The sequence below is a fragment of the Arachis ipaensis genome, chromosome B6 (assembly GCF_059453495.1).
Source record: "Arachis ipaensis isolate K30076 ecotype BB chromosome B6, ASM5945349v1, whole genome shotgun sequence".
NCBI lineage: Eukaryota > Viridiplantae > Streptophyta > Magnoliopsida > Fabales > Fabaceae > Arachis > Arachis ipaensis.
The window spans coordinates 34,101,975-34,110,141 of NC_142441.1; the positions used below are offsets into that span (position 1 = coordinate 34,101,975).

At 40.4% G+C, this 8,167-nt stretch overlaps 1 pseudogene; it reads left to right on the top strand.

Moving 5' to 3' along the window:
- Window positions 1-1,079: 1,079 nt before the first annotated feature.
- LOC148555102 (protein FAR1-RELATED SEQUENCE 5-like) lies at window positions 1,080-4,412 on the top strand (annotated as a pseudogene).
- Window positions 4,413-8,167: the final 3,755 nt, after the last annotated feature.

An 8,167-nucleotide genomic window follows, 5' to 3' on the forward strand; every position in this document is an offset into this window, starting at 1 on the left:
AAAAGTTAGAGTTGGTGAGGCTTTTTAAGTAAACGAATAATTTGTTAACGAGGATTAGTTGAAGTACATATTTGATTGTTTTGATTAATATTGAGTTAAAAAGAATTATATTTCAAGGAAAAAAAGGTATTTAGAATAATGTGATGAAATAAATTGAAAAAATAGATCATCTGACATATAAGCATTGAACCCCCATTTTATTTTGATTTTTGTCGTAACTTTTGGAGACATCATGCTGGCTTTATAGATTGTAGTATTGTTATACTTTGTTCTTTTGTATGTTGAAGTTTAATCAAGCAAGGTATAAAAATAATTAGTAACGCTATAATAATCGTTTTTCTTTATTAAATAGACAGAAAAGTGATCGAAGACTCTGACACAGAGTAATGTATTTTTTAGGATAAGACACAGTCAATCATAGTGAAATAAAATTATGCCATTGCCAATGTCATGTTCTATAGCATAATAATAATAATAATAATAATAATAATAATAATAATAATAATAATAATAATAATAATAATAATAATAATAATAATAATATATTATTATTATTATTATTATTATTATTTGTGAATTATATATTATACCTCTACTTTCTGTTCGTGACCCTAATGAATCGTTATTGACTCTGAGGATTCCCGAATGTTGTACTTGATGTTCTTGTCCAATGGATCTATTGTTCAGTAATGGGTTTGGTTGAGCGGGAAAACACATTAATTAATTGAAGTCAATTAAGTAGAAGATAAGATGGGCGATTCTGTGTTGCTGGTTCTGCTTAGGAAAGAAATTTTTTTTCTTTCGTGCAGTGAATGTGTCGATGAATTCACTAGTGATATGGTGGGTAAGTTAGTTAGTTATAATGTCGGCAGTGAATAATGTTGTATTTAAGTATAACGAGTTGCTGAATTGTATGTTAGACGGGTTTCGGTGCAGTAGTCATGCATTATTTGTGGAGGGGAATATAGCCTGGTTATGGATATTTGTGGCTAATTTTATATATATACCTGGTGCGATTTATGAACTACTTTTCTCTGGTTTGAATATGTTTAGGATAGAACGTCAGCCAGCCGTGATCGATGGATTTCAAGCGCATGTTCAATAATGAGGGTGAAGACTCAGATGGGGGTAGCTTGGAGGATTGCTGGGCACATTATTATGGGAACGACGACGATTATGATGACTAGGAGAGCCTTGAGGCCGGACGGGATCCCGAAGCGGGAAAGAGGTGTGAAGCGGATGCCGTTTATGGTGAGGGGGCTGGGGTGCTAATGGTGTGGAAGGTGCAGGTCCCAGCCAGAAAGTCACCGCGAAAGACTTCCTGGGTAGAGAGTTTGCTACAGAGTAGGATGCCTATGCTGCCTACAAGGAATTTACTAGATTCAGGGGTTTTGGCATTTGGAAGGGAGTTGTCGGTCATGTTAATGGGATATTGATAAGGAGAGACTTTTTTTTTGCCATCGACAAGGTACTATACATCATAAGCACTATGATCGACCTGAGCGAGTAAGGGAGGAGAGGCTTGAGAGTCGAACGGACTGTAAGGCCAAATTGAAGATTTACTACGATATGCAACAGAGCGTGTGGAAGGTAAGAACCATCGTTGACGAACACAACCACAAGCTTGCCTCAGCGATGTTTACAAATCTCCTTCCTAGTCATTGAAAGATGAGCGACGGCAACAAGGCATAGGTGGATAGTTTCAAGCAGTTTAGGATCGCAACCTCGAAAATAATGGCTTACATGGCCGGGCAATCTGGCGGGTATGGTATGCTTCGATTTACAAAACGGAATTTTTACAATTATGCACACAGGCAACGGCTTGCACGAATATCGGATGGGGATGCAACAGCCACCATCGGTTACCTAGAGGGTAAGGCGAATGTGGACATGATGACATCGGCACGCTACACACGGACCCCGGACAATCGGCTGGGCAGCCTATTTTGGGCTAATGTGGAGTTGATGGTGGACTATCAGCTATTCGATGATGTTTTGGCGTTTGATTCTACGTATCGTTCTAACAAGTACAGGAAGCAGCTGGTGGTTTTCTCCGGGTCAAATCACCACAAACAAACATCCATTTTTGGGTTTGCGTTGCTGGAGGATGAAGAGGTTCGTACTTACCGGTGGGTGTTATTGAACCTATTGGATATCATGGGACATAAGAAGCCTTGTGTAGTAGTCACGGATGGGGACAAGGTGATGCGCGCTGCAATTGTTGAGGTGATCCCGACCGCGAAGCATAGATTGTGCGGTTGGCACATGGAGAAAAATTGCGTCCAGAGGGTTAAGGATATAGAATTCCGCAAGGTTTTTCAGAAAGCTCTAAATGCAAACCTGGAATCAACGAGTTTGAGGAGTATTGGAAGACGGCGGTTGAGTCGCTTGGCCTATAAGATAACAGCTGGGTTCAGAGCACATACGATAGTAGAGAAAGCTAGGCAATAGCCTACCTGAGGGGCACATTCTGTGCAGGATACAGGACAACTTCAAGATGTGAAGGGATCAATGCTTTCGTTAAGGGTTTTCTTAGATCAACTGATAGCATTTTGGAACTTGTACACAATTTAAACCGAGTTGTGAAAGACTATCAGAATAATGAAGTAACAGCCCAATTCTATTCCACCTATTATACTCCTGTGCTAACGACCGGACTTGATTCGATCGAATTGTTTGCTTTAAAGGTGTATACATGAGCGGTTTTCAGAGAAGTGAAGAAACAAATAAATGGTGTGGCAACGCTATTTTGGGGCAGAGATAGCATTAGCACGATGTGTGTGTACAAGTTTTCGAAGATGGGGAAACCTAATAGGACATATAGGGTGTTGTATGATCTGAACGAGGAAAGGATTGAGTGTGAATGTTCAATGTGGAACAGTGAGGGGATTCCTTGTAGTCATATATTCTGTGTGATGAAGTATGAGGGCTTGGAAAAAATACCGGGCAGTCTTATTCTGAGCAGATGGTGCAAGGATGCAAAGAATTGGAGATCGAAACCCCCCGAAAGTACAGAGGGCCATCAAGGACGCTTGCTTAGATATGGTGCCCTCTATAGGGCGATGAGTGTGGTTGAAAAACTCGGGGCCGAAGATGTAAATAAGTTTGTTGTGGCTAGAGACGGGATTGCACGTCTTGCAGAAGCCCTGCAACGACGAGCATACGACAAGCTAGGAGGCCAACCGGGTTTCCCGTCTCTATCCGAGCTGAAGGACCCGGTGGTGTCAAAGACTAAGGGGGCTCCAAGGAAGGGGAAGAAGATGCATCCCGGCAGCCATGGTGAGGTGCTGATGAAGCGACGATGTTGCACGACGTGTGGCGTACCTAGTCATACGAAGAGGACTTTCACGAGCCAGCGGGATCATGGTGTTGTTGGCACTGAAGCTAGCGCGGTCCACAGTTCCACGGAGTGTTCGTCGGCGAAACCAAGTGCCCCGTATGCAGCTGGTCAGACTCAAGATGCCGACAAGGACGAGGTAAGTGTGCGAACCTATACAACTTTATATTAAATGTTGGTACAGTTTTTAGAAAGGATGAAATACGCATCTAAAAAACATGAATTCATTAAAATCATCTTGGAAAAGCTGGTGGCATCGGCTGCGTAGCACATTTCTTTATTGGTGAGGACAATAGCTGACATGCGTAGTAAAATAGTGCTTTCCGTTTTACGTTTTGTGCTGGTGACACAACATACATGGGATATGTCATGCATAGCGTATATTGTGGTGTGAGTTATTCTCATAAGGCCTTCTGTGCAGATCACGTATGGTTGCATTACATTTGGGCCAGGTGAGGAAAGAGTTCTTTTAGCCGTGCAATAGCTGAGGCTTTTTTAGTTTTCAGTTTGTGACTCATGAATTTAGCTATGGGTGGGCCACATGACAGGAACGGGTGACAAATAGAGTGAAATAAGACATTGCATGCATACATAGGTAAATATCAATGGTTGAGTTACGATCAGGTTTTTAACAACTTCGTTCGTACCTGGCAGGGTATTCAGTCGGGGAACGGTGACAACAGGCAGACTATTCCAGATCGTGCTGAAACGAACTCAACTGGGTCAATTCATGGGTGTAGTCATGCGTATTGCAACCCCCACATGGGTGTCGGCGGTGGGGGGTTCCAACATCTTTCTCGAAGGGCAACACATCGAACAGTTTTTTTCATCACAAGGTTGCTCGGGTCACCAAGGGGGGTCTCACAGAGTAGCAGCCACCCCAGGTACATTTAACCCCACAAGGCACACCAATGAAGACTTATTTGAGTAGCGGCTAACACAGGTATGAGTGGAAGCATGGAGTTTGCTTTATGTTCAGTAAGGTAATATTTGTGTATTCAGTTGCAACAGTTCTTGCCTTTTACATGTGTTGTATGTTCCCGTGTACAGAATGCCTTGGGAAGACGGGGTGTAGCATGAGACAAGGGTTAGTACCATTTGCCTCTGGTCCTGCTTGTTTCGTATTTCATTTTTTTAGTTCAGTTGATAATTGTTATATAGTTAGTAGATAATTACTTAATAAGGTGATTGCTGTTGGTTAATAATCTCATATATATTCGACTCATTGAGTCCTCTGGTAAGGAAAACTTTGCTCAGAAGAAGTCATTGGGCGGTAATTAATCTTTGTAGTTTCGTAACTGTTCAACGAGTGACCTAAAACCACACATTCACTATTAATATGAACTTGATTTGTAAAACTAGAATGCACATTTGTTTTTGCCTCTAGATGAATTGTATAAGTCCAGAATGTAAAGCACTTTGAGATTTCCCCTGTAACTGTATGGCAAATTAGACTGAAATTAGGCAAAGGAAGAAATGGTTTTGGTGATTTGCATTGGCTTCTGTTTATGTTCTGTTGTTAGTAGTATTGCTGCTTCTAATCATTTAGTTTAAATTCTTTCTGTTTCGTCGTTGGCTGCATTGGGTGCTCTTTCTAGTTTATTGCATAGCAATTAGCGCCAAATTTTAGTATGTGAGACATATAAGCCTGTGATGGTATGGTAGTTTTTGTTTTTTTATGGTCAAATGAGAGTATGATGGGTTAAGATTTTTGAGTGCGGTTACTTTATTACGTTTGTTTCCCTGAAATAAGTGATGCCTTGCATGTTTTCCTTGCCTTTGGATCCTTGTTTGTTTGTTCAGCTGGCTGAATTTGGATTACAGTTGAGTCTCCCCAGTGATTGGAGTAATATGAAGCTGCGATAAGTGTAAAGCGTTACTTTTGTTGCACTTTTCCCTCCTATATTCGTCGGCGTTTGCTTTTTTTAATCTTGTTTTCTATTGTCTGTGATGCAGAGTGCCTTGTATAGAAGACTATGTTTAAGTAGTGTAGCTTGCGTTACATGCAGATAACTTGGAATGAGTTTGTAGACCGGTTTTTGCCTAAATTTGTACTTGCAACTTGTCTTGAGATAGCTCTGAGGTGGTGCAAAGGGTTTATTATACTCTGAATTTCCTATTAAACTCATGCACCGATGTAATCCATCATGTGGTTGTTCTCCATGACTTCTGTGCTTAAGTCTCTATTATGTATGTGTTTCATGTGGGAATTATACAGTGTTCGTGTATGAATACTTTAGAGGAGAAATAAGAATTATATTTAATCTCGAAATACCCTTATGTTAAACTTTTGAATTTATTTAAGTTAAAAAGTTAAGACAATTAAACGTAAAAAATTAAATAAGTAAACAAGTATTCATTTTTATGAAAGATAAAAGCTATGACTGTGTTGTTAGCTGAGGAGAAAAAATCTTAGTGAACTTTAGGATAATCACGAATGGGATAGAACCTAACGTCATCCCAAAATCTGTCCCCAAATGAAATCATTTGGATTTAAATTCTATCGACGTATTAAACTTGTTACATGACCCAGAAAATAAAGTTATTTTCAGTAAATCATAGTGTTAATAAGTGTTTCAACATTTGATGATATTAACTGCTATTCATTTAATATTATCAAGTTAAATTAGCAACGACGTTAATGTTATTACCAGTCTTATTGTCCTGTTAAGTCCAAAATTAACCTGACTACTGTGTTAGTGCGAAAGTATAAAGTATGATCACGCATTGCGATGAAAATTAATTGATAACTTCAAAGTATCAAAACCATGAAAAAATAGATATAATGTTAGTAAAAAAGGTGTGAATTTTTTTTCATAAGAGTAATGCTATTTTGTGGTTGTCCAGCTTTAAATTTTTTTCCTTAATTGCATCTCATAACTCAAAGTAATATTTTAAAAGAGATTTATTGCAACAAAACCTAACGTGTCAGTAGCTTGGTGATATGGACTAGATTTTTAAGATGTTCATTTCTAAACACGGTGGACACAAGAAGAATTTGTTATTATTTATTTAAATAATGAATGAGTTATCTTAAAAACACATCTACTGATGAAACTCATTTGCGGTGAGAACAACACAGATGATGCCAAGGGGAGTCCTAGCCATGTAAAGGTCTTCCCTTTCATTGAAACCAAGCCCAGACCCTAGGTCAAAACACATCCACAACAACATGGAGTCAGGGAGGCACCATTTTTATGGTGTACACAGGGGGCGAGTTCCTGGGATATACCCGAATTGGGAGGATTGTAAGCGGCAAGTGAATGGGTTCAGGGATTGTGAGTTCAAGGGGTTCCCCAATGCGGACGAGGCAGAGAGCTGGCTCCATGTCGTGGGTGTTTATTCCCCACCCCCCACCGGCACCCCCATCACCCCCTCCACCATCACCGCCACGATTGGGTCTACTAGGGAGCTCGGCGATTGTGGGTGGAAGTTCTTTGTCGACACAGCTACATGTGATGCAGGTTCGATCCGGTCATCGCACACGGCTAGAAGCAGGCTGCAATCATTCACGGAATGATTCAACGCCCAAAGGTAGGTTCGAATCCTTGGTTATGCTTTTGTTAGGCTGTTGATGTTCATTTTGTTTGGTCACATTGCAGGCAAGGCGGTTGTAAGAGATACATTAGGGGATGATTTTGTTATAACTGAAGACATGGAGGTGTATCTCATTCGAGTTTGTTCACAGTTACGTCTTGAGTACCCGGTCTTCACCCGACGTGAGTCTTACTCCCAAAATGGGACACAACTACATGGTTTTTGGGTTGTGCTTTAGTCTGTGCAACATGGGGTCAACTGGGTGGTAAATAAATTTTTCTCGGAGGACGAAGCTGAACCCGAAGCGAGGCAAGCTGCTGCCTTTCAGATGCTCGAGAAGGTGTAGACGATGACGGGGAGGGAGATTTGTGATTACAACTACAGAAAGGTTGCTGCTTTGCATAAACGCGTTGAGGATCTAGAAAGACAGGTTTCGACCCCTCCATACCACCGAATTCGCGAGCTTCAGGATGAGAACCAAATGATGCGGAATGAGCTGGAAATGTTTCACAAGATGTTTAACGATTAACTCTTAGACTAAGTTTAGGTTAGTTTACCTTTGGCTGGAATAGGTTGGTTTGGTTTATGGTCTTACCCATGTTTGATTTGTCTTTATTGAAGTTGTTTGGTGTTTGATTTTGTTGTTGGTTGTGTCGTTTAGCTCATGTATGTCATGTACTTATGATTTTGTAAGCGTTACTATTATTATGTAAAGGGCATGTGAATTTGCAAGCATCCTTCCGTTCATGTCGATTGATCTTTAAATATCTGTCGACACCGCACTCAAAATCAAACGGGTTTGGACTTAATGCTGAGACATTTAGTTTGTACGATTCATTCAAGTGCTAAGATAAATTTGGGGATAGTAGACACCAGCAGGTTAGAGGGGATCCTTGTTTGATTTGGGTCAGAAGGGGTTTTACCCGTGGAAAAATGTTGGGTACATCACTTCTTTAACCCCTAACAGGTAGGCCTTGATTACCCAAATGTTGAGCGTTGTGTGCCTTGCCAATGACTAGTATTGTCACTTTTCACCTAATGTCACTTTAGAGGCAACACGTGTTAATCTAATACCCTGTCCAAGTTAGTTCAGCACTGCTTGAAAAAAAATTTATGTGCTATAGCAAAACCCTAATAGTTTTTACAATAAGTAGCGGAATTAGAAACACATAACGTAATACTTTCACTGTGTGCATATTGCATGCAGGTTTTGCAGTAGCGTTTATTTACAAGACCCTCGTGTAATGCATGTTGTGAAGGGCCATGTAATTCTGAGTGGGCCGACATTCTACT